The sequence below is a fragment of the Felis catus genome, chromosome C1 (genome assembly GCF_018350175.1).
Source record: "Felis catus isolate Fca126 chromosome C1, F.catus_Fca126_mat1.0, whole genome shotgun sequence".
NCBI classification, from domain to species: Eukaryota; Metazoa; Chordata; class Mammalia; order Carnivora; family Felidae; genus Felis; species Felis catus.
In genome coordinates this window covers 91,110,217-91,134,555 of record NC_058375.1, presented here as the reverse complement: position 1 = coordinate 91,134,555, position 24,339 = coordinate 91,110,217, and the positions used below count along the sequence as shown (strand labels likewise).

Sequence of the window (24,339 nt, the reverse complement as noted above, 5' to 3'; positions counted from 1 at the left end):
CGTGGGAAAGATGCCCCTCAAGCTTAACAGGATTACCATGGTGGGTATTACCACTCCAGGGAAGGGACTGGAAGGCCTAACACAGTACATTAAAGAACAAGCTAGGTCTAGTACTCTCGATTCAACTGGTACCACCAGTACTGATGCAGAAACCTGGCCTGTGATACACACCTGGCCTGTGTATCAATAACACTGGGTGTAGGTAGTCCTCTTCTGTCACTCAAATTATACACCCATTCCTAAAAATACCACTAGTAGAGCCATGGGTGGCTACAGTCAGATTTGGGATGGGTTCATCTGGCTTATAGACATTTGAGTCTTGGATTATAGACATTTGAGTACCTGGATACCCCTATTTTGGAAACAGAAGAATCAATTTAAACATAACTGGCTCAATTTAAACGTACTGGAGTATGGGATGGATGTCACTGGCCCATTCTGTCACATTACAGGATAGTGACTAGTTTGGCACTAAATGGTCACACTGCCTAGGTATTTCTTGGGTAGTCCCAAATGGGGCCACATGGGTGTGTGACACAAATCTTTGGCCATGGCTTCCACCTGGTTGGTTGGGCCACTGCAGCCTAGGTTTTTGGTGGGCACAGGGGAGAATCTGCCCCATGGTAGTGAAAATTGGCAACCTTCCTCTTTGCAAGGTCAAATGGGCATATTCTGTTTTCCACTGGTATAATCATTTGGCTGCCGTCTTTGTCCCCTCCAATGACCTGGAGGACCAGTACACAGAAACCCTTACTACATTCACCCAACAAGGCTTAAATGGTAGCCAGCAAGCCTGTCTTTACTGAACACTGAAATGTCTTTAATGAGAAAAGCTGTCCTCCAAAATAGAATGGCTTTGAACATTACTGCTGCCTTGCCAAGAGGTACCTGTGTCATTATCCAAAAAAGAAGGTTGTGTGTTCATACCTGATGAGTATGCTAATGTGTCATCCTTATTAAATCATATGAGACACAGTGAATGTCCTGAGTGATCTGACACCCAGCTTAGGGGACTTAGTAAATCAATGGTATGGATCACGGGGCTTTTGGTGGAAAAAGCTGTCACTGATTTGGAGCATCGTTGTCTTAATCTGTGTTTTCTCTTGCATGTAACTGTATTATTGGTATGGTATCTTCCTCCAGGCAGCCAGATAGCTGCCAAAGGAGTCACCTCCATGCTAATGAAACACCTTGCAGACTGCTCAGGTCACACTATAGAAGAGGGGGGCTTGGGGCGCCTGGGTGGCTCAGTCGGTTGAGCGTCTGACTTCATCCCGGGTCACGATATCGCGGTCTGTGAGTTGAGCCCCGCGTCAGGCTCTGGGCTAATGGCTCAGAGCCTGGAGCCTGCTTCTGATTCCGTGTCTCCCTCTCTCTCTGCCCCTCCCCCGTTCATGATCTGTCTCTCTCTGTCTCAAGAATAAATAAACGTTAAAAAAAAATAAAAAAAAAAAAAGAAGAGGGGGGCTTATGAGATTATAAGAGCCAGTATAGAGGAGTGAAGTGTTGGAGGAAGTTATTGACAAGATGTGACCACTGATTGACTGAGGAGCTGGACCTCCACAATGGGAGGCTCCTGTCTTTGCAATGTTCCCTCTGCTCACTGTTCCCACAGGTGGAGCTATTTTATTTTATTTTATTTTATTTTATTTTATTTTATTATTTTATGATTTTTAAAAATGTTTATATATTTGTTTTGAGAAAGAGAGAGAGAGTGCGAGCGGAAGGGCAGAGAGAGAGAGGGACAGAGAGAGAATTCCAAGCAGCCTCAGCTCTGTCAGTGCAGAGCCCTACGTGGGCTCATAAACTGTGAGATCATAATCTGAGCCAAGCTAACTGAGCCACCCAGGCGTCTCTAGGTAGAGCCATTTTAAAAGGACAGAGCCTTGAGCATGTGTTGCTGAAAGCATCTGGAGGGGACAGATGAAGAAACCCAGTTAAGGCCTCTATACAAATTTTCACGATTCTGGAAGGCAGGTAAGGAGATCTGTTCATTTCACAGCAACACAAGAAAAACCTTATAAGGTCTCTTGCTTATTCAACCTGCCATCTACCAATCTGGAGTGGCTGGCCTGTTTCTTCAGTCTTTCCTTGGCCTCTTTGAATGGGGGCCATTGTCAGGTTTCCCCTGAGAAGCTGCCACAGGTGCAAACCAACAATACCAAGAACTCACTGTCCACTGTTCAGTTTTTTAACCCAGGCTCATCTATGGTTTGCAAATGATGCTGAGTGCTTTTTCAAAAAGGCGAGGATAATTCTTGTATTATCCAGATATCTTTCCTACGTCTCTGCAGATATTTAATTGGCATTGAACCTTTTGCCATTTTGAGGAACTATTGTGCTACTCTTGTGATGAATACTGTTATGGGGTCTGCTTAGTTTTATATGCCTTAGGATATAATTGGATAGTGTAATGGCCGTACTTAAGAATTCACTTTTATGTATATTAAAGCCCTTTGTAAGGTGCTATGAAATGACAACATAATTGTTATTGTTGTTACTCCCAACAACTGTTGAGCTGATGCTTTCTCAGCATAGTCACCATGAGGAAATACCTGGATGATTGAATCCATTCTTTGTTTTTAAAATGTCCATTGACTTGAAGACTTTTTCCAAGGACAGGAAGCAAAATTTAACACATGCTTCTAGGCTTCTCTTTATATTCTCAAGTATGGTTTACAGCCTCGAGCACGGTTGTCCTTTCTGACAGAACTATCTTTTATCTTCTTTTTACAAGATAAGATTGATCTATTTTTTAAGCTAATACACCACTGGCTTTATATCCTTGTTGTAGGCTTTGGGAATAGGTTAAAGCTTCTTTGTGTTGCATTATTTACTGTGCAGCTACATTCAAAAACACAATGAGTATACTGAAATTAATAACTCTAGAAGGGTGCAAAGTGATAGTATTCACAGTCAATTATAGAGATGATCTATTACATTAATATAATACTGATGCTATTTGAATGCAATATAGTGAAGAAAAATAAAGTGGCAGGCTAACAGAATTTCAGTTTTTGAGTTCAGAAAAAAAAAGATAAATGGTTAGCGGGCGTGGTTTAATAGCTCAAATGCATATGCTATAAGCTCTTATTTCAATGTCAGCTCTTAGCAAAGGACACCAGGCAAATGAACTTGAATATCCATTTGATTTACTAGCTTCTTAAAAACTGAATAAGGTTTTATATACTTTGTAAAGACTTACTAGCAAAAAGGATAAGAGGGTGGGTTTTAATGGAGGTAATCCTCTAAGAAATTACTCCTTAGCAGTTAGAAATACAGAAAAGCAAGATAAACTTGAAATAAGCCTGATAAATCCTATCTTACTCATTGTCTTCACTTAATAGGTACCTTGGATCTGGATTAAGCTGTGCTCAGTAGTCACCCTGAGAAATTCTATTCTTTATGTATTCTCCTTCCACTCCTCCTCTTACTGAGCTAATGATTACTTTCCCACCTACAAGTTATGAATGAAGTCACTGAATGCAATTATTGGGTGGAGTTCTTGGATTAAGATCACGGATCTTTAATGAGCCTTCATGGGTTCTATAAATGGTGATTCTCAGACCTGCCTGGGCACCAGATCACCTATGTAGCTGGTTAGAAATACACATGCCTGGGTCTCCTTCCCATAGGATTGATTCTATATATCCGGGAGGACCCAGGATAGATGTAGTTTATGATACAGAAAGAGGATTGAGAACCCTTACCATTGTTGGTTCAAAGTACATTTTATTAAGAGGTGGGAATTGAAAAAAAATAAGTATGCTATAACATTAATTTGAATTTATATTATTTTATATATTTTATGCATATAGATTAATTTTTATTATGCAAGTATACCTGTATACTGTAGAAGCATAAGAAAATACAGAAGCACAAGGAGCAAAATAGTTTCAAATATGACCAGTTAATTTTTTAAAAAATACAGATGGACACTGAGATTTTAATTATAGTAAGAGAGCATTTGCCTTTGAAATTAGAAATAGAAATCCAAGGGTGCTCCATAGAGTTGTTGTTCTTGTGTATTGGTTGATGTTCTTTACTGAAGGGAAGATCTTATTCACCCTTTCTTCCTCTACCCAAATATTTTTCTGTTTTTTTTTTCTTCTTCAAGGAATTGGCATATATGAGTTTAATAAGGGGGTTCAGCAAAGCTAATAATGGGCTTTTGGAATTATCAATTCTGGAGACAGACCAAGCTGGTGATGGCAGTTCATTCATTCATTCATTTATCTATATGACAAATATTTATTGAGCACCTACTAATATGCCAGACACTATGCTATGTGTTGGGAATATTCAATCCCTTCTCTGCAGAAACTTCAGACGCTAGTATAGGATATAGACAAACAGACAAACAGACTGTTTATGTGCTGTGAAAGATATGTATAGGATGTGTTTAGTACACAGGTAAGAGATATCTAAATCAGAATGGAGAGTCAAGGGGGATGAATATAAAGAAGGGACATAAAAGCAGGGTATCAGGGGTAGAAGACACAGATGGCCATTTATAGAGATTTTGGAAATCTTCATCAAGGGGTCTTCACTTACTCTATTTACTGGGAAAGCTCTTCTTTGTTCCCTGATACTATTATTATTTTTTGTAGTATTTTGGTTTCTTTTTCATAGATGCATTATCTTTTATTGTATTTCCAAAGGTCTCAATAATATTTTGAAATTTTCTTTTCCTTGCATAGTTTGTTTCTTCTGAGAAGCATTTTCAGTTTTGTTTGTTTTGGTTCCCGTCTTTCACAGTAGAGTTCACATAGTTCTGAGAAGTCTCTTGCAATCTCCTGCCAGATGAATTATCTATCTGCCTGACTTTCAACTTCTGTGAAGGGCAGGGGGTAAGAACATTGGGGGTGCAGCACTCACAATGTAAACATTCACCAGGGAAAAGGGGTCACCCAGCTAATCTGGTTTTGTAATGGTGGGATAACTGGTTCTTAAAAGGATTTTCCACCAATTTTCATATTTTGACTTTATTTTCACCTACACCTCAGGCAGGGGTGGGAGTGGTGCAGTCACATGGTATAAATGAGGCTGCTTCTGAAAGCCCCCTTACCTGTTTTGCATTTTGCCTTCCTGTGCCTGCTGTCAGTTACCATTTGTCACGTATTTACTTTCTGGCTTCAAAATGTTTGTTATTTTTCTCTAACTCTGCTGTTCTCTTTGTCTTTGTAGCTTTGTGTCTTAAAGCAAAGGAAAACAAATAAAACACCACCATTATGAGATGGTTTCAGGAAGGGGAGAACGTGAATTCATGTATTCTGTTTGCCTTTTGACCTGCACCTAAGTGCCTCGTTTTTGTAGGATACTGTGCTAAGAATTTAATTAATAATAATTCTAGGTAAAACAGGCATTATTATCGTATTACTTTTGCAGATTGGGGAACTGAATTTCAGAGTGATTAAGTGGCCAAAGCAGACAAATGGCAGAGCTATGGCTAATAAGTGGCTCTCCAATCTGTGGAGTGGTTCACAAAGATGATAAGATTTTGGGCTAGCATTGCTTCACAGACAAGCTCCTTATCCTGTCCCTTATCAGGGTTAACCCTGATCCCAAACCCAGTTTTGGGGACTATGATAGTGAGGGCCTGTGAAGAGAACATTGGGCTTGGTATGCCATGGGAGAGGCCCTGTTCCCTAAAGAGCTGACTTTTATGAGGTCTATCATTAGTATGGATCGGACTGTTTTCTGATACAAATTCTTTCTTTTAGGAACTTGACAAAGTTGCATTTTGATGACTAATTTTAGTATTTTGCTAATTATGAAACGCAGACCACCTGCTTTCAAAATAAGGTGCTGGAATGGAGAATAATAGAGATGTAAATATGGTGCCTTTTATGGGCAAAAGCAGATTTTTTAGCAGCATGTTTTAAAAAATTAGAAATTTAACAGCTGTTTTGCAAAATAAGTGAAATGCTTTCATCTTGCTAAAGAATATGCACAGGTAATTAATTTTAAAGAAAAACTTGTGACCTCATTTGACAGTATTAGCATCACTAAATTAATTAATAAACTAATTTTATCTGTCATATTATCGACTAGATTCTGAACCTCTGTTCACTAAAAGCACTGCGTTTTTTTTTAATGGGAAGTAAATATAAATTAATAAGACCAATTTTCTGATGGAGTTTGTGAAATTGCCCTCATAGTTTTATGCACATAACTGGTATGGAGTGGAATATACATTACTTTTGTGGTAGGGGCACCTGGGTGGCTCCATCAGTTCAGTATCCAGCTCTTGGTTTCGGCTCAGGTCATGACCTCAAGGTTCGTGGGATTGAGCCTCACATCAGGCTATGTGCTAGGGGCCTGCTTGGGATTCTCTTTCTCTCTCTCTCTGTCCCTCCCCTGCTCACACACCCTCTCTCTTAAAATAATAAGCTTTTTAAAACAAGTACGCTTTGTGTTAGATGATTTTTTCCAAGTGTAGGCTAATGTAAATGTTCTGAGCAAAATTGAGGTAGACTATATTAAGCTATGATGTGTGGTAGGTTAGATGTATTAAGTGCATTCTTAAAAATGTTTTTTTAAATGTTTATTTGAGAGAGAGAGAGAGAGAGAGAGAGAGGGAGAGAGAGAGAGGGAGAGAGAGAGAGGGAGAGAGAGAGAGGGAGAGAGAGAGAGGGAGAGAGAGAGAGGGAGAGAGAGAGAGGGAGAGAGAGAGGGAGGGAGGGAGGACCGGGGGAAGGGCAGAGAGAAAGGGAGACACAGAATCTGAAGCAGGCTCTAGGCTCCCAACTGTCATCACAGAGCCCAATGCAGGGCTCAGACTCCCAAAACGTGAGATCATGACCTGAGCTGACATCAGTCGTTTAACCAACTGAGACACCCAGGCCCCCCAAATGCATTTTTGAAGTATATTTTCTACTTATGATGAGGTTATTAGGTTGCAATCCCATTGTAAGTAAAAGAAGATCTGTACACCAAATTTAAAATACGAAAGAGGAAAAAGAGATACTTGAAAAATCCTATCTCTTCCTACAAGCTTTCCATAATTTCCATGCAAATTTCTTAGCCAGCAAGCAGTTTACCTTGGCCCCTTGTGTGGACAGAATGTTTTTGTCCTCGCAAATTCACCTGTTGAAGCCTTACCCCATGATGCCATGGTGTTTGGAGATGGGGCCTTTCAGAGGTAATTAGGTTTAGATTAATTCATGAGAGGTGAAAGTCTTATGTTGGGCTTAGTGCCTTATAAGAAGGGAAAGACAGACATGAGACAGAGACAGAGACAGATTGCCATCTCTTGCTCATGTGAGTTGACAGAACAAAGAAGAGAGCTTTTACCAACACCTTATCATGCTGGTACCCTGATCTCAGACTTTCAGCCTCCAGAGCTGTGAAAAAATAAATTACTGTATTTAAGTCATCCAGTTCATGCTATTTTGTTATGACAACCCAAGCTGACTAATATACCTCTCAACATTGCTTTTTGTCTTGTTCTAAGCTTCCTCTGTTCTCAGGATAAAATATATCCCATGGAACCTGAAAAACTTCCTCTTCTCAACACTTGGTAAACCTCTATGTCCCAAATTTTGAGGAGAAGTTTTGAAAATCCAGATTTTTGTATATACTTTTAATATAGAAATATTATCCTATAATATATTTCTATGCTGCTCTACCCACAAACAGCACGTTTACAAATTTTGTTTCATTGTGTATGTCCTATCTCCTAAGATCCTTGAAGGGAGTGTCTGTGTCTTATTTTCATTCTATCATTCCCAAAGGTCTAAAATGATTGATAATCAAATACTATATATTCTAGTTGATGCTGAATCTACTTGCTCTTTCTCTGATCACTTTCTTCTTTAGGTAAATTATTCTCAATTACATGCATTCCTCCATTCTTCTTCAATTTTTTTTTTTTTTAATTTCATTTGGTTCTCCTTTGATTTTTCAGATTTTGGTGAACTTCTGTTTGGAAATATAGTGGGGGAAATCTGATTGTCCATACTCACCACTTTTTAACCATATATACACTTTTGGACCCAAAGGTGGGAGCATTGGTGTGGAGATCTGTTTTCACACGAGGGCCTTGAATTGTGCATAGAAAGGAATTGACAGATACTAAATATAAGGACGGTTTTCTCCAGTTCTACATTTTCTTTCTGTTTTCATCACCCACTATCTTGATTGATATTTCAACAATAGTGCTGTGCTACTGCTCCGTGGTCCAATTTCTCTCGCTCTCAGTGGGAAGGCTTCTCTTTTATTTATCTATTTGTTCCTATTATGTAGAAATTAAGCTTTAAGTGGCTATACACCTGTTTATTCATTCTGAAAGTGGTATTGCTCACTGTTACTGGTTGTTTTTGATGCTAATACTGCTTCTTGCCTTGTTTTATTTGGAGTCCTGACATGTTTGCAGGTCTACAGTAGCTAATAAATAACAATAATGAATTCTTTACCAGTTCCTGTTCCTCCCTCACCACAATCTTCCTGGAGTCAAAATGGAGAAATGTTTTTTCCTCTCTGGTTTCATATTTGTTATCTACAAAATGTTCAATCAGGGTGTTTATAAAATGAAGTTAGTTGGCATTTCAATGATGTAGTGCTGATATGATTTTCTTATGATCTATTTTTCTGCAACTGTTTTCCATCATTTGATTTTTAGGATACATAATATGTTTTCATAGTTCAAAATTATATTAAAATGCAAAAAGATACACAGTGAAAAGCTTTATTCCTACCTTTTCTTCCTGTTTCCCCAATCCCTACCTCCAAAGTCTACAGGTAACTACTTTTATTAATTTTTTTATGTATCCTGCCATGTTTATATACATGTAAGTAAATACAAATATAAATATTCTTATTTCTCCTTTTCTTAAACACAAGTTACCATTGTTCTACTTCTTTTACTTTACACTTAACATTACATCTTAGAGCTTTTGCCATATCAAAGTACAGAGTTCCATATTGTTTTGTACAGTTGAACGGTATTTCAGTTGATGGAGATGCCAGCCTTTATGTAACTAAGGTCTTACTGATGAACATCTGGTTTGTGTCCAGTGTTTTACTAGGACATGCTACCTCCCAACAAAAAACCTCTAACAGACCTTATGTCATATGTATCCAAACAGATTTGTGTATTATAAATCCCCAGAAGTGATAATAATGAGGTCCAAAGGTCTATGCATTTGTGATTTTGTCAGATTTTGGTAAATTGCCTTCCACAGAAGTTTTAGCAGTTTATACTTTCAGCAGTAATGTGTGAGAGTGCTATTAGAATTCTCAATTTATCAAGCTTTTGGATTTTGTCAGTCTGATGTGTAAATGTGGTATCTCAGGACAGATTTAATTTGCATTATGAGAGTAGTTGGACACCTTTTCCTATGGTTAAAGCCATGATTATTTCCATTTATCTATGAACTATATGTTGATAGCCCTTACCTATTTTTTCACTGGGTTGTTAGATTTGTTTGACAAGAATAAACATTTATCTGTACTATAAAAATAAAATTGCTGTTTGGTGGTTTGAGATTTTTGTTGGCTTATGGTGTTTTTCTGTTTTTTTTTTGTTTTTTGTTTTTTGTTTTTTTAGTATTCATTCACATTTATTTATCTTTGTATGGATTTGGGGTTTTGAGATACAATTGAAAGCCCTTTCCTACAAAAGCCCTGTCTCCTGCCCCCAGCCTAAAGCACAATTTTCTTCCACCATTTTATAATTTAATTTTTTTAACATTTAAATTTGTGTTTGATTGGTTGATTCATTCATTAAACAGATGTTTATTGAGTGTCTCTCATGTACTAGGAACTATTTTAAGTACTTGGAATGTATCAGTGATCAAGACAGACAAATATCTTTGCCTTTATAGAGTTCACCTTCTAGTGGAAGGAGATGGATTAGAAACAACAACAACAACAACAACAACAACAATAACAACAACAACAAAATGAGTAAATTACATAACATGTCAGAAAGTGATGAATGCTGTTAAAATTAAAATAGGAATAATCCATTGAGAGGAACCAGAATACCAAGTGGTGGGTATAAGTTGCAATTTCAAATAAGGTAACTGGTACAGACCTCATTGAGAAGGTAACATCTGAGCAAAGGAAAGAAGGGAGGGACTTTCATGCAGACCTCAGGGAGATGAAAGTGCTAGGTTGAGGCTCTAGGTCAGGAACATTCCTGAGAAAGAGCAAGAAGCCAGTGGGACTGGAGTGAAATGAATGGGAGATAGTTGAAGAGGAAATCAGAGCTTTCTAGACCCTTGTAAAGGCTTTAGCTTTTACTTGAGTGAAATGAGGAATCACTGAAGAGGTTTGAGCAGAATGATAAATAGGGCATATTTTAAAAGGATAACATCAGGGGATGTAATTATTGAGAAATTAGGGGAAATAATCCAGTTCATACAATAGGTCAGCAAAAATGAGGAGTAATTAGTGATGTAGTCTGATGACAATAGGTTCAGAACTGGGGTGTTTAAGGAAGGAACAGTCTGAAAGCAGCAATAAGGACTGAGGGTGACCTCTATCACTCAGCTCACTGATAGCCTGGTGGCACTAGAGTTATGGGTCAAAACCAGCCATCACTTGAGAGAGCTGTAGAGAATGCAGGGTCCACTGGGCAGAGCCAGGTTTCAGTTAGGTGAAGAAGGTGAAGGGAAGAGGATTTTGCTGTTAACAGAGCAAGGAATTTCAAAGGGTGGAGTAGAAGAGTTTTGGCCACTGGATGGCCTGGGAGAATGAGACAGAGAAGGGAATGTAGGGATTCTGTGACTGGAGTGTGGGTATTCTGAGTGTGGTGGTAGTCATAAATAGAGATGCTTCATGAAATAAGTTGAGAATGTTTAAGGCAGGGAGCCCCTTCAGGACTTAAGAGTTTAAACTGGAGAGCAGGGGGGTGGGTGAGTTTCTGATCAAGGGGATAGAGGCCCTAGGAGGTATATTTTTAGACTCTTGACCTTGATTAGACTGAAGGTGGTCTTATATTCAGAATGTGCTATGTCTTGACTCCACGTGGATAGTGTTGAGGGCTTCTGGGGAAGCAGAGTGTTACACAATATATTGGCTGCTTCACTTCTGATAATTAGGAAATTAATCCTGTTTTAATGTGTGAAGTGTGGAACCAACTTCATTTTGTTCTAGACAATTACCAAGTTGGCTCAAAACCTTTTTTTGGATAATCTATATTTCCCCCATGGATTTGAGATGGCATTTTTTTTTTCAACGTTTATTTATTTTTGGGACAGAGAGAGACAGAGCATGAACGGGGGATGGGCAGAGAGAGAGGGAGACACAGAATCGGAAACAGGCTCCAGGCTCTGAGCCATCAGCCCAGAGCCTGACGCGGGGCTCGAACTCACGGACCGCGAGATCGTGACCTGGCTGAAGTCGGACGCTCAACCGACTGCGCCACCCAGGCGCCCCTGAGATGGCATTTTAACATACAAATTCCTGTATGTATTCTGGATTTTGTGCATCAATGTATTAATGTATTTACAGTTATTATGATTGATAAAATAAATGTCCTTTAAGAAGTGTTTACATAAGTTATAGAACCCTTTTCTTAATGTGATTTTCTCAAAATGGAAGTCATAAAAAGGTACAACTGTTATTTATCGGAGGGACATGTTAAGTCATTAACATTTCTTTGTTATAAAAGAACTCTTATACTAAAATGTTATGAGAATAACCTTCTTTATTATTTTCCTTCACTGAGTTTATAAATCTGCAGATGGTTGGTCACTATTTGTTCTGTGCTAGCATGGCCTTCACCATCAAATAATGATATAGCAACACAGCATGATTCCCAGGATTAATCTTATCACAAATTGCCATCTGCCATAAGGTCAGTTAATAATGCAAGGTTGAGCAGGTCTTTCTCTAAAGTATCCAGTAGACCCTGGCAGGGGCCAGTATTACAGTTTCACCTGGGGCATTGTCTTTTTGTGCTGCTATCAACAAAGTGAGACTTACAAGTGATTAGTAATAGTGACAAGGGTAGTAAAAACTTACTATAGTAAAAAATTACTACCACTACTACTACTACTTAAATAGGCATCATTTTTTGAGTGCCTTATTAGATGTTTGTTAATGTGCCATGGCTGTTGATGGCATATGTTTAAAACAATAAGGACTTGTTATTTTGGTTTTACCAAAGAGTACTAAGGCTCAGGTAAGTTCGGTACCTTGTGGAAGTCACGTAGCTGGTAAGTGGCAAGCCAGAACTACATAATGTCTGTAGTCTACTCTTAAGCAGAATTTTTTTTGTCTCTTCTCACTTTACTACCAAATATTGTTAATTAATTTATTTTTTTAAATGTTTATTTACTTATTTTGAGAGAGAGGGAGAGAGAAGGGGAGGGACAGAGAGAGGGAGAGAGAGAATCTTAAGCAGGCTCTGCACCATCAGCACAGAGACATAGACGGGGCTCAATCTCATGAACTGTGAGATCATGACCTGAGCTAAAATCAACAGTAGGATGCTCAATGAACTGAGCCACTCAGGCAACCCCTAAATATTCTTTAGATGAGATAAATGATAGAGAAAATCTCATAAAAGACTTTCAAAGCAATTAACATAAGTACACCTTATTTTAGTTTTGCAAAAATAATTATGATTGCCATTTAATGTTCATAAAATCAATATACGTATACTTTAATTCATCTGTCATCTATTTATCTATCACCTGTCCATCTGTCTATCCATCTGTCCATCCATCACCTATGATAGAATAAATTTGTATAAATGATTATAAAGATAGCAAACACATGAAGTAAAATATATTATTCTTTTATTTTTTTATATTTTAATGTTTGAGAGAGAGAGAGTGCATAAGCAGCAGGGAAGGGCAGAGGGAGAGAGAGAGAAAATCCCAAGTAGGTTCCATACTCAGCGTGGAGCCTGACGTGGGGCTCGATGCCATGACCCTAGGATCATGACCTGAACTGAAATCGAGTCAGATGCTCAACTGACTGAGCCACCCAGGCAACCCTAAAGTAAAGTATTCTAAAAAATTGTTTTTAAAAGTGTTTTGTTTGGGGGCGCCTGGGTGGCGCAGTCGGTTAAGCGTCCGACTTCAGCCAGGTCACGATCTCGTGGTCCGTGAGTTCGAGCCCCGCGTCGGGCTCTGGGCTGATGGCTCAGAGCCTGGAGCCTGTTTCCGATTCTGTGTCTCCCTCTCTCTCTGCCCCTCCCCCGTTCATGCTCTGTCTCTCTCTGTCCCAAAAATAAATAAACGTTGAAAAAAAAAATTAAAAAAAAAAGTGTTTTGTTTGGATCTTGTAAAAACCAAGATTGTGGAAACCCCAATGTCAAAATATATAATCGAGTGTCTTTTACCTGGTTATTATAAAACACACACTCAAGAGACAGCAGCTGTATTAATAATGCGTAAGGGAGCTTAAGAATGAGTCTAGTTTTATCAGATTGTGAGGTCTGTATTCTGATTTCTCACAAGTAATGAGAGGATTTGTAAGAATTTTTTTTTTCGTTTCACATTAAATATAACTTGGATTTTAATTTTTCAGAGAAAATGCGTTAATTTTCTAAGGCATCAGAAAAAAAAGCAGTGCCTTTGTTTTTGTTTTATAAATCACAGTACTGTTTTTTCCTTGACATAAATGTGTTCTGCATATTGTTCAGATTATTGATTTTTACTCAGTATGCTTATGCATTTTGTTCAAAGGCTTTTCTCTTTTTGCATTGTGTTGGGCAATAGGCATTTTTGCCCAGTGTGGGGCAATGTAACAGTCATGGCGACATGAATTCTAATAGAAGATGGATTCCCCATTGTGTTCTAGTTACAAGTGCCTCAGTTCTGTTCCTTGAATATGTTAATCACTCTCTGGCTTTAGGGAATTTGTATTCGTTTCCTGGTCCAAGAATCCATCTACCCCAGATACCCACATCTCTCTTTCCCTTACTTCAGTCAGGATTTATTTAATCTTTTAACTTTCTGGAGTCTTTTTTGACTGGACTTTCTAAGAGTGTCTCCTTACTCTGCAGCCCCGAATCTTGCTCTTCTTTGTGAACACAGTACTATCTCATGCTTTATTTAGTGTATTTATTTGTGTGTTGATGTCTTTTCCACTAGAATATAAATTACCTTCTCTCACAGGTTATTTTTTGTACACCAATGTATCTATAGGACCTAAAACAGTGTCTGACACCCAGTGGACACTCCCATAACACGAGTTAATTGTGTTCTTTTTGAAATGTACAAGCACTTGTGGGTTCTCTTCCTTTCGTTTCCATTTCCCAAATATATGATCCATGGAGAGCAGCTTTTGATTTCTTTTTTCTTTCCTTAAAACAAAGTACTCATATATTGTATCTTCCTTCAGTGGTTCTTCTGCAGTGACATATGGAATCAAATGATTTCCTGAAACAAATTGTCAGAATTTCTACCAATCCTTATGTTCTACCCAACTTGTAAAGAATTGTAAACATGTCATTGAAAAGAGATAAAGAGAATATTTATCTCTGCATAAGAATCTTTAAAGCATCTATATTCCACTATTTATTGAAACATTTGAGATTCATTAGGATGAGTAATGCTTATGAAAGCAGTTGAAGTTCTTTTTAGTTATAAGATATTATTGTTATTTAACATTTTGGCTGTAGTAATTTAGAAAATGCCTCTTGAGCCAATATTAGCATTTTATGTCTGTTTTTAACAGAACACTTTATACTGCTAAAAGCTCACTTCTAAATATTTAAACTTAAAATCATACAAAGTATGTTCTTAAGAGATTTGAAATTTCACTGTGTAGGTTATTTGCTTGTTTTGGTGATATATTCTAAATATTTGAACTTAAAATCATGGGGGAAAACATTCTGAGGTTAGTAGTCTTTTTTACTGATAGGTAGTCTGTCTCTGTTGGGAGTTGGTCTTTGTGCAAAGTCATTTAGAGCATTTAACAAGAGAGCAAACCCATTAAAAATATGGAAGCTCTTGGAAAACAAAATCCAGTATACTAATTAGACCTATTATGGCAACTACAGAGCACTATAAATGATGCAAAAGTTATGTTGGGCTCCTCATGGTACCAATGACAAAAAGGCAAGGAGTTCCTATTTTTTCTAGAGATAAAGAGTGTGATTAATTTCAGCACCATTGAGTTAATTTGCAATGAGTCAACAGCAGAAGACATTTCCATGGGCATAGAATAATGGTAGAAGATGGTTTGTTTTTATCACTTGATGGTAATACAGCTATTTGTCAGAGAATGCTTTAGTAATGAAGGGAAAAGTAAAACCACCTATTGACAAGAAAGAAGAAATACAAAGTTTCCTGAAACTGTGGTTTTTAGTTGCAACCAAATCTCTGAGGTTTCCTTGACTAGCATGCACATTTGAGAAGATTGTTAAATGCTACCTTAATATCTTTTGATGGGTGATCAAAACATTATGATCTCTGTTTCAGAAGACAACTTCAGGCTGATGAACTAGTAATAGGAATTTTAAATCTGTTCCTTGAATGGCACTGATAATTTGTGTGGTGCTATGGAAAACCACTTCATTTAAGGAATATAAAAATGAGGTTGTGGTCAATAAAACTCTGGAGGAAATTTTATCCCTATAGACTTGTGAGAGACTTTTTGAGTACTTAAAAAAAAAAAAGGAGAACCTCAGTTAATGTGTATAAGCACTCTGAAGCAACTGACACAGGGGATTTAACTCTTCAGATGAACAATTGAGGCAGAGAAATGAAGAGATATCGTTCCCTAGGAGCTTTCAGTAAGGGAAGAGAAATATTAGATCAGGACCTGGCCTTCCAAACACCTAGTCTGGCACAAGATGGCTGCAGTGAGGTGGTCCCTGATACCAGGTGATTGTTTCCCCAATCTCAGTTGCCTAAATGATTTTTTAGTTGAGTGTGCCTTGAAGCATTACACATTGCAGAAGTGTATTTATTATTATTCACCAAATTACAACAGATGTGCAAAGTCAGCTAGGGCTGAATAAGCGTGAAGGAAGGACGGCCAACAGCGTATGTGCAGATGTAATATCTATTAGAGTCCTCCTCAGTGTTTTTGCCAGGGGATGGAGTCCATCAGCAGATCTGCTTGAGGCTGCAAAATCTCATACAATGCCCCCTCCACAGCCAATCACAGCAGAGCAACTTAGTTGTTTTGGTTTTGCATTAGTGATTGTCATTTCCTTTTAATGTGTTCATAAAAACAATGTGTATGCATTTTAATTGGTATATGCCCCATGACAGAATAAAGTGGTATAGGAAGATGAACCCAAACTGAACATAATTAATGGACTGTTTTAACCTCATAAGATCCAGGACTTAAGAATCCCCGTTGCAAAAACATAGCTAATTGAATTGCTTTTCCCCAGTTGCTGCAGCACACATTCCTTGAGTGGATATTTCTTAACTGAGGTCTTATGAAACCTAACAACTTTGTTTTATTCTTCCAACAAGATGCAGATTAATAACATCGTAAAATGAATTCCTCAGCCTATGGACTGAACAGTTCAGTTCTTGGTCTATCTTCAAATTGCCTGTCCCACAGAGTTCATAATCTTAAAATGTACTGCCATATAAGGCTTTTTGCTAAGTTTCCACTGAAACTTAGGCTGAGAATCCACTGAAAGCGGAAACTTTCTATTTCCTCTTTTTAACACTCTTGCTTAGTATCACACCACAGGTATTGAATAAATGGTGCATGAACCAGACAACTTTATATCAGATTGATTAACGGTCAAAATATTGAACAAGAGAGTGCTAAATGCAGTTCTGAAATGGCTAACTAGAAAGAGGACTATGTCTTTGGAGCAATTACACAGGAGACATGGTGAAAGCTGTAGAAGATTATTCTGATTTTACTATTTTTTAAAATGTTTATTTATTTTTGAGAGAGACAGAGACAGGGTGTGAGCTAGGAAGGGGAAGAGAGAGAGGGAGGCACAGAATCTGAAGCAAGCTCCAGGCTCTGAGCTGTCAGCACAGAGCCTGACACTGGGCTAGAACTCACAGACTGCAAGAACATGACCTGAGCTGAGTTGGATACTTAACTGAGCCACCCAGGTGCCCTTAATTTTACTATTTTTAAAGGATGAGTAAAACTGCTGAAAAAGACCTAGGGAGACTGTCTAGAGTCTATGAAGCTTTGGGTTCTTGTTTCTCCATATAAGGTATAGGCTATGAAAGAGAAAGGAGGATATGTTCATTTAAGAACTTGATTGGGAGGGCGCCTGGGTTGCTCAATTGGTTAAGCAGCTGACTTTAGCTCAGGTCATGGATTTGAGCCCTGCATTGACCCCTGCACTGACATTGCGAAGCCTGCTTGGGATTCTCTCTCTACCCCTCCCTCACTTGTGCTTTCTCTTTCTCTCTCTCTCAAAATGAATAAATAATAATAATAACAATAATAATAATAATAAATCCAGCTGGTTGCTAGATGACGTTATTGCTAGGGAATGGTTTAGGATTATCAAAATTATGTGTTCATAATGGAAAAGTGGAGCTCCAAAGATTGAGAAAATCCACTTATTTATTTATTTTGAGAGATTGGGGTGGGGGGAGAGAGAGAGCGAGAGAGCGAGTGAGCATGTGTTTGAGGGAGCAGGGGGAGGGGCAGAGAGAGAGGGAGAAAGAGAGAAATCCAAGCAGGGCCTGCACTGTCAGCCCAGAGTCCGACATGGGGCTCGAACTCACAAACCATGAGATCATGACCTGAACTGAAATCAAGAGCTGGACACCTAACTGACTGACCCACCCAGATGCCCAAGATAATTCATTTACTAAGAGATGTGCCAGCTGGATCAGTTGAAAATAGATGAGGTATTTTTTTTTCTGGTTGGAAATTATTTTATTTATTTTATTTTTTTTCAATATATGAAGTTTATTGTCAAATTGGTTTCCATACAACACCCAGTGCTCATCCCAACAGGTGCCCTCCTCAATACCCATCACCCACCCTCCCCTCCCTCCCACCCTCCATCAACCCTCAGTTTGTTCTCAATTTTTAAGAGTCTCTTATGCTTTGGCTCTCTCCCACTCTAACCTCTTTTTTTTTTTTCTTCCCCTCCCCCATGGGTTTCTGTTAAGTTTCTCAGGATCCACATAAGAGTGAAACCATATGGTATCAGTGTTTCTCTGTATGGCTTATTTCACTTAGCATCACACTCTCCAGTTCCATCCATGTTGCTACAAAGGGCCATATTTCATTCTTTCTCATTGCCACGTAGTACTCCATTGTGTATATAAACCACAATTTCTTTATCCATTCATCAGTTGATGGACGTTTAGGCTCTTTCCATAATTTGGCTATTGTTGAGAGTGCTGCTATGAACATTGGGGTACAAGTGCCCCTATGCATCAGTACTCCTGTATCCCTTGGATAAATTCCTAGCAGTGCTATTGCTGGGTCATAGGGTAGGTTTATTTTTAATTTTTTGAGGAACCTCCACACTGTTTTCCAGAGTTGCTGCACCAATTTGCATTCCCACCAACAGTGCAAGAGGTTTCCCGTTTCTCCACATCCTCTCCAGCATCTATAGTCTCCTGATTTGTTCATTTTGGCCACTCTGACTGGCGTGAGGTGATATCTGAGTGTGGTTTTGATTTGTATTTCCCTGATGAGGAGTGACGTTGAACATCTTTTCATGTGCCTGTTGGCCATCCGGATGGCACTTCTTTAGAGAAGTGTCTATTCATGTTTTCTGCCCATTTCTTCACTGGGTTATTTGTTTTTCGGGTGTGGAGTTTGGTGAGCTCTTTATAGATTTTGGATACTAGCCCTTTGTCCGATATGTCATTTGCAAATATATTTTCCCATTCTGTTGGTTGCCTTTTAGTTTTGTTGGTTGTTTCCTTCGCCGTGCAGAAGCTTTTGATCTTCATAAGGTCCCAGTAGTTCATTTTTGCTTTTAATTCCCTTGCCTTTGGGGATGTGTCAAGTAAGAAATTGCTACGGCTGAGGTCAGAGAGGTCTTTTCCTGCTTTCTCCTCTAGGGTTTTGATGGTTTCCTGTCTCACATTCAGGTCCTTTATCCATTTTGAGTTTATTTTTGTGAATGGTGTGAGAAAGTGGTCTAGTTTCAATCTTCTGCATGTTGCTGTCCAGTTCTGCCAGCACCATTTGTTAAAGAGACTGTCTTTTTTCCATTGGATATTCTTTCCTGCTTTGTCAAAGATTAGTTGGCCATACGTTTGTGTGTCTAGTTCTGGGGTTTCTATTCGATTCCATTGATCTATGTGTCTGTTTTTGTGCCAATACCATGCTGTCTTGATGATGACAGCTTTGTAGTAGAGGCTAAAGTCTGGGATTGTGATGCCTAGATGAGGGATTTTAAAACATGTGAATATATTGTTACCCTAAACTGACCTAGAAGGAGGAATAATATGGAGAATCTTCCCAACAGGTCATATTGGAAAGGAAAAAAAAAAAAAAAAAAAAAAAAAAGAAGAGAGAGAGAGAAATATTTAAGATGACAGAAAATGGCATAATATGATTATATAAATCTAAAGATATTACTGAGATTTAGTATGATAGGATTGACTGCTAGAATTCTGACTATAGAAAGATAAAGATAAGTATTATTTAATAGAACTATAATATGAGCCACATATCAAATTTAACATTTGCTAGTAGCCACATTGTATAGTAAAGAATTTGGCATGGCTCCAGGAGAAGATTTGTCCTTTCTTCTAGGACTAATCTATGTTATACCTGATAGGAGTATCTTTGTTTAGGGTGGGGGTCAGCCACACCAGATATAAGGTGAGACCAGCCATACCCAGTAGTCTGAGAGTGGGGGCTGGCCCTGCCAGAAAGACCAACCAGGTAATTTAGGGTGGGGACTTTGGGTCACATGGTATTTGTTTACCTGAAGCCTGAGTTCAACCATGTAGGACATCAGTTAATAAATCTTGCCTTTGTAATGAAGCCCCCATAAAAACTTCTGGACACCAAAGCATGGGTGAGCTCCCCTGGTTGGCAAAACTCGGTGTGTATTGTCATACACTGATGCCAGGAGGTGGTAGTACATCCTGACATGAATGGAAACTTCATCTTTGGAACTTCCTAGATTCTGCCTTATGAGTCTCATCCCCATTGCTAATTTCACTTTATATCTTTTCCATATAATAAACCATAACTGTGAACATGATAGCTTTCAGTGAATCTGCAAACTCTTTTAGTGAATTACCAAAGCTGGGAGTGGGTTTTAGAAACCCTACAGACTTGCAGTTGATGCCTGAAGTGAAGGCTGTTTCCCCTCTAACATTTAGTTGGACTGTAACTCCTTGCAGTTGGTGTCAGAAGTCTTGGGCACATTTGTCAGTCTGGAGGATTGTGCCTTCAACTTGATAGTTTTGCTAATTCTGGGTACACATTAATAAAGTAAAAAAGATAGAGGTGAATTAATATCACCAATATATTTTATTTGTCAATATGTCAAAAATATTATCATTTCAACAGGTAATCAAGTAAAAATTATTAATTGGCATATATATACTATAGTGTACTAGCTAAGTGTATTGGCTACTGGCTTACCATGTCGGACTGGGAATTTATAGATAATTCAAAAATCACAGAGCTTTAAGCCAGTGATATCAAGTACTGTCATATGTTAAGACAACCTTTACCTACCATAAAAACTCATGGACAGTATTGAGGCTCTGAGTAAAAGGGAAATAGAATATAAGTAACAGAGGACTGAGACGCTAGGTCAAGTACATGGATTGTATATCCTTGAATCTGATTATAAATCTGGCATGCAGATTGGGGGACTTTAGCTATCAGATCATCTGCTGATACTATCATTTAGCTAAATGCAGTAAATAGGATAAATTCTTGCTATTCACAGGAATCTTTCTACGTCTCTGCCTCTCTCTTTCATCCTTTTCTTCCATTTTCCCTCTTCCCTCTCCTTCCCTCCCTTCCTTCATCCTTCACTTTTTAAAAATTAATTTCCATCCTTTCAAAAACTATTTATTGACTTCTTATTTATGTGTCATGTATTATTTTTGCCCTAACAATTTCAAGCCCTGAACCTAGTGGACATCTGACTATATCTGAAGACATTTTTAGCTGTTGTTACTTGGAGCAAGAGTGCCCCAGGAATATAGTGAGTAAAAGGCAAGGACGGTGCTAAATGTCCTTACAATGTACAGGACAGTGCCCCCCCCCAAAAAAAAAATTGATCCAACCCCAAGTGTTAATAGTGCTGAAGTTGAGAAGTCCTGTCCTAGAATATTTTAGAGATAAAGGGAACCAGTTTTTCAGGCATAATTTTGATTAATAAGGAAAAAAGTAGTTTAAAAAGTCTTTAGAGAAAGTAGTAATTAATAGTAATAACTTATAATAGCTAACACTAGTGTGTTTACCATTTTACAGGAACTATGATATACATGTTACTCATAGTAACCTCTTTAATCTTTGCAACCTAGTAAATATGTATTCCTATTATCCTCATTTAATGGAAGAGGATCCTGAACCCTTGCCCACTACCTGAAGCTGCAAGTGGCGACATTACCATATTAGAACAGTGGGAGAAAAGGACGATTGAATCACCTGAGTGTTTACCGTGGACACTAGAGATATCAGTTTCAAAAAATGGAAGGAAAGATAGTGGGATTCTGTGATCTGAGGCTGTAACAGGGGATGTCTTGGAAGGATTTGGAATCTCTGAAAACACATTCTAACAATGATTTAGAAAATGATCTCATCCAAATAAAGAATGGCTGTTTTCTAAAGAGACGTATTAATCCATCTTAGCATGTTATAGTAGATGGACTCAGTATCCTTGTTCCTGTCTACGGGACACATATAGGTCCTGTGCTTGCAGACCTGACCCAAGAGCTCTCTACTATAAACCCCTGAAATTCTTTGCTTGGGACTTTTCTCGGGAAAGTGGAGAGTTCTTAGCCTACAAGATGCAGCCTAGACATGTTTTTACAATCAGTTTCTTTGGCAGAGCCTTCACTGGTAGCTGACAAGAGTGTGCATCACACGTCTGCTTCCTTGGCCCTCTGAGGTGGCCTCTATGCAGTTTCCTAAGCTCCTCAGCAAAATCGAGCCTCTGCTGTCCACCCACAGTGGTATCCTGCTTTTTTTTTTTTTTTTTTTAGCACATCTTACATTGAATTACATCCTTTCCCTGCCTCATTTACTCTGTCTTCCATGACTGCTTCCCAGGATGACCTTGTCCTCACAACCTTTCTTAAGGTCTTCTGGCAGAACCCAGCCTAAGATGGGTATTGTCAGATTGGGTCAGATTTTGGAAGAACATGACAAAACAAAAAATGAGGGACAGCCATGTAAGGATGAATATGAATAAACCAAAGAACTGTAAAATCGAGAATAAATTAAGTCTTATGAAAATTGCTGTAGACAACTGAAATGGCTGTCTTAGGAACTAAAGGAAGAATGATAAAGATTTGAGAAATATAAGTTCCACTGTCAAAGAAACAACTAATGTTGCTTCTAAGAAAAAAATAGCTTTATTTTTAATAAAAAATGTAGGACAGGGGCACCTGGGTGGCTCAGTTGGTTGGGTGTCCGACTTTAGCTCAGGTCATGATCTCACAGCTCGTGAGTTAGAGCCCCGTGTCAGGCTCTGTGCTGACAGCTCAGAGCCTGGATTCTGCTCCGAATTCTGTGTCTCCTTCTCTCTCTCTATCCTCCTCTGCTCATGCTCTGTCTCTCTCTGTCTCAAAAATAAATAAACACTAAAAAAAAAAAATTAAAACAAATGTAGGACAAATACCAATGAAAGGAATTGAAACCCAAATTCCTTGGAGAGGTGTAGACTTCTCAGTCTGAATGGGGGCATTCCAGACAAATTTGAGTTAATCTATTTGGGGAAAACCTTCAACTAATGATTGACAAGAGTTTGTGCATAATGGCCCAGCTTTCTTGCACCTCTGAAATGCCCTCTGTGCAATCTCTGAGTGAGTTAGCAGTCTAAATTCAGAGAAATTATTTTGCAGGAAATAGGAATTTGAAAACGATATTGTTGAATCTCTGTCAGATATCTTACAAGAATCATGAAAAGTATGTACAAATAGATATAATGTATATTTTCATAAGGGTAAAGATATTTTATTGATCAACTATATTTCCCCTAATGCATCTGAGCAGGATTCTAAAATGAATTATTAAAAGAATGGTTTGTGAGCGTTTGTCAAATAAACCTATAATCTTTTGGAATCTATGCGGATTATTTGACAATTTCTATTTTACCTGGATTTATAGAAAGTAAAGAGAACCAGAACTCTCCCTATCCAGTGTCAAAAATTTGGTAACACCAATTATCACCCCATTACAGTTTTTAAATGATGAGAAAATTAGAAGTATATATTAAACCACAGACCTGACCTTTACCTCACACACAAAAAATGGCAGTATAAAGGGTCTGAAGTAGATGGACATAAGTCACTTACTTAAAAAAAAAATAAAACAAAACAAGCTTCAAAAGAATTAAAAGGAGTGGACTTTGAAACTTTATTTCATTTCATTTTTTCCCCTGTTGATTGCTCAGAGTTATACCCTAAAAGAACAAAGGAAATAAATTAACCCAGCAATGAAAGAACTACATTAATTATAAAATAAACTATTTGAAGTGATTCTCATTGTATTATCTTAAATATTAGTATAATGATGCAACTCAGAATGATGATTAATGTTTTCCAACATAACATTAGTGACTGGAATGTCTGGTGACAGAAATCATAAATAATGGTATTCTACTGTTACTTTTGTGCCCTGAGTTTTAAACTCATTTAGTTTAGACATCTTTGCATTTCTTTTGAACTGTGTGGAAGGAAGTTTCTGTGTGCATATTTATGATTTCGTATGAGCCCTCTATACATATTAAATATTAATCTACTTAAAAGAACACACTGTTCTCACATCTTGTCAGACATATTCCAAAAGAGGGGATCGAAGGAGTACAAACAGCTATGCTTCTCATTGCTACATTGTTTTCCCTATGACTTCCATCACAGTTTACTCATCTCTAAATGTCTATATTTTAGTTTTTAAATGTCTGTATTTTTAGTATTTCCTGGTGGTGGTGGAGATAGGAAAGAATGAGGCATGGGTGCTGGTGCACGTGGCGGAAGTTAGAGCTATCAGTAATACGTCAGTAATTTAAAAAATTAGGTAGAGGAAATTAATTATTTAGCCACAAAGGGTTCAGAGATCTGCTTCTCGTCAGCACATAACTCAGAGTGGGGCTGCAGCCAAGTTGGTATTCTCCTTTAATGTTAAGTCTCTAGTGGCTGAAAATCATCATCTCATGATTGCCTGCTAGTGGTTTTTAGAGCTCCATATTCCTCTTTAAGCTCCTCCCAAGACAGAGTATATGTAGATAGAAACTGGTTGTAAGCAATCCAACAATTTACTATCTCAAGTCAG

At 38.1% G+C, this 24,339-nt stretch overlaps 1 long non-coding RNA gene across 5 annotated transcripts in view; it reads left to right on the top strand.

Annotated features, from left to right (window-relative positions):
• Nucleotides 1–1,732: 1,732 nt before the first annotated feature.
• Nucleotides 1,733–24,339, top strand: part of LOC109502511 — a 242,675-nt gene continuing 220,068 nt past the window's right edge. For 4 of the 5 annotated variants that reach the window (XR_006582802.1, XR_006582799.1, XR_006582800.1 and 1 more), the window contains exon 1: nucleotides 1,733–1,977. This is a non-coding gene — a long non-coding RNA (uncharacterized LOC109502511). Of the gene's footprint in view, nucleotides 1,978–9,827; nucleotides 9,997–24,339 lie in introns of all 5 variants that reach the window. The other variant, XR_006582801.1, reaches the window with a different exon arrangement.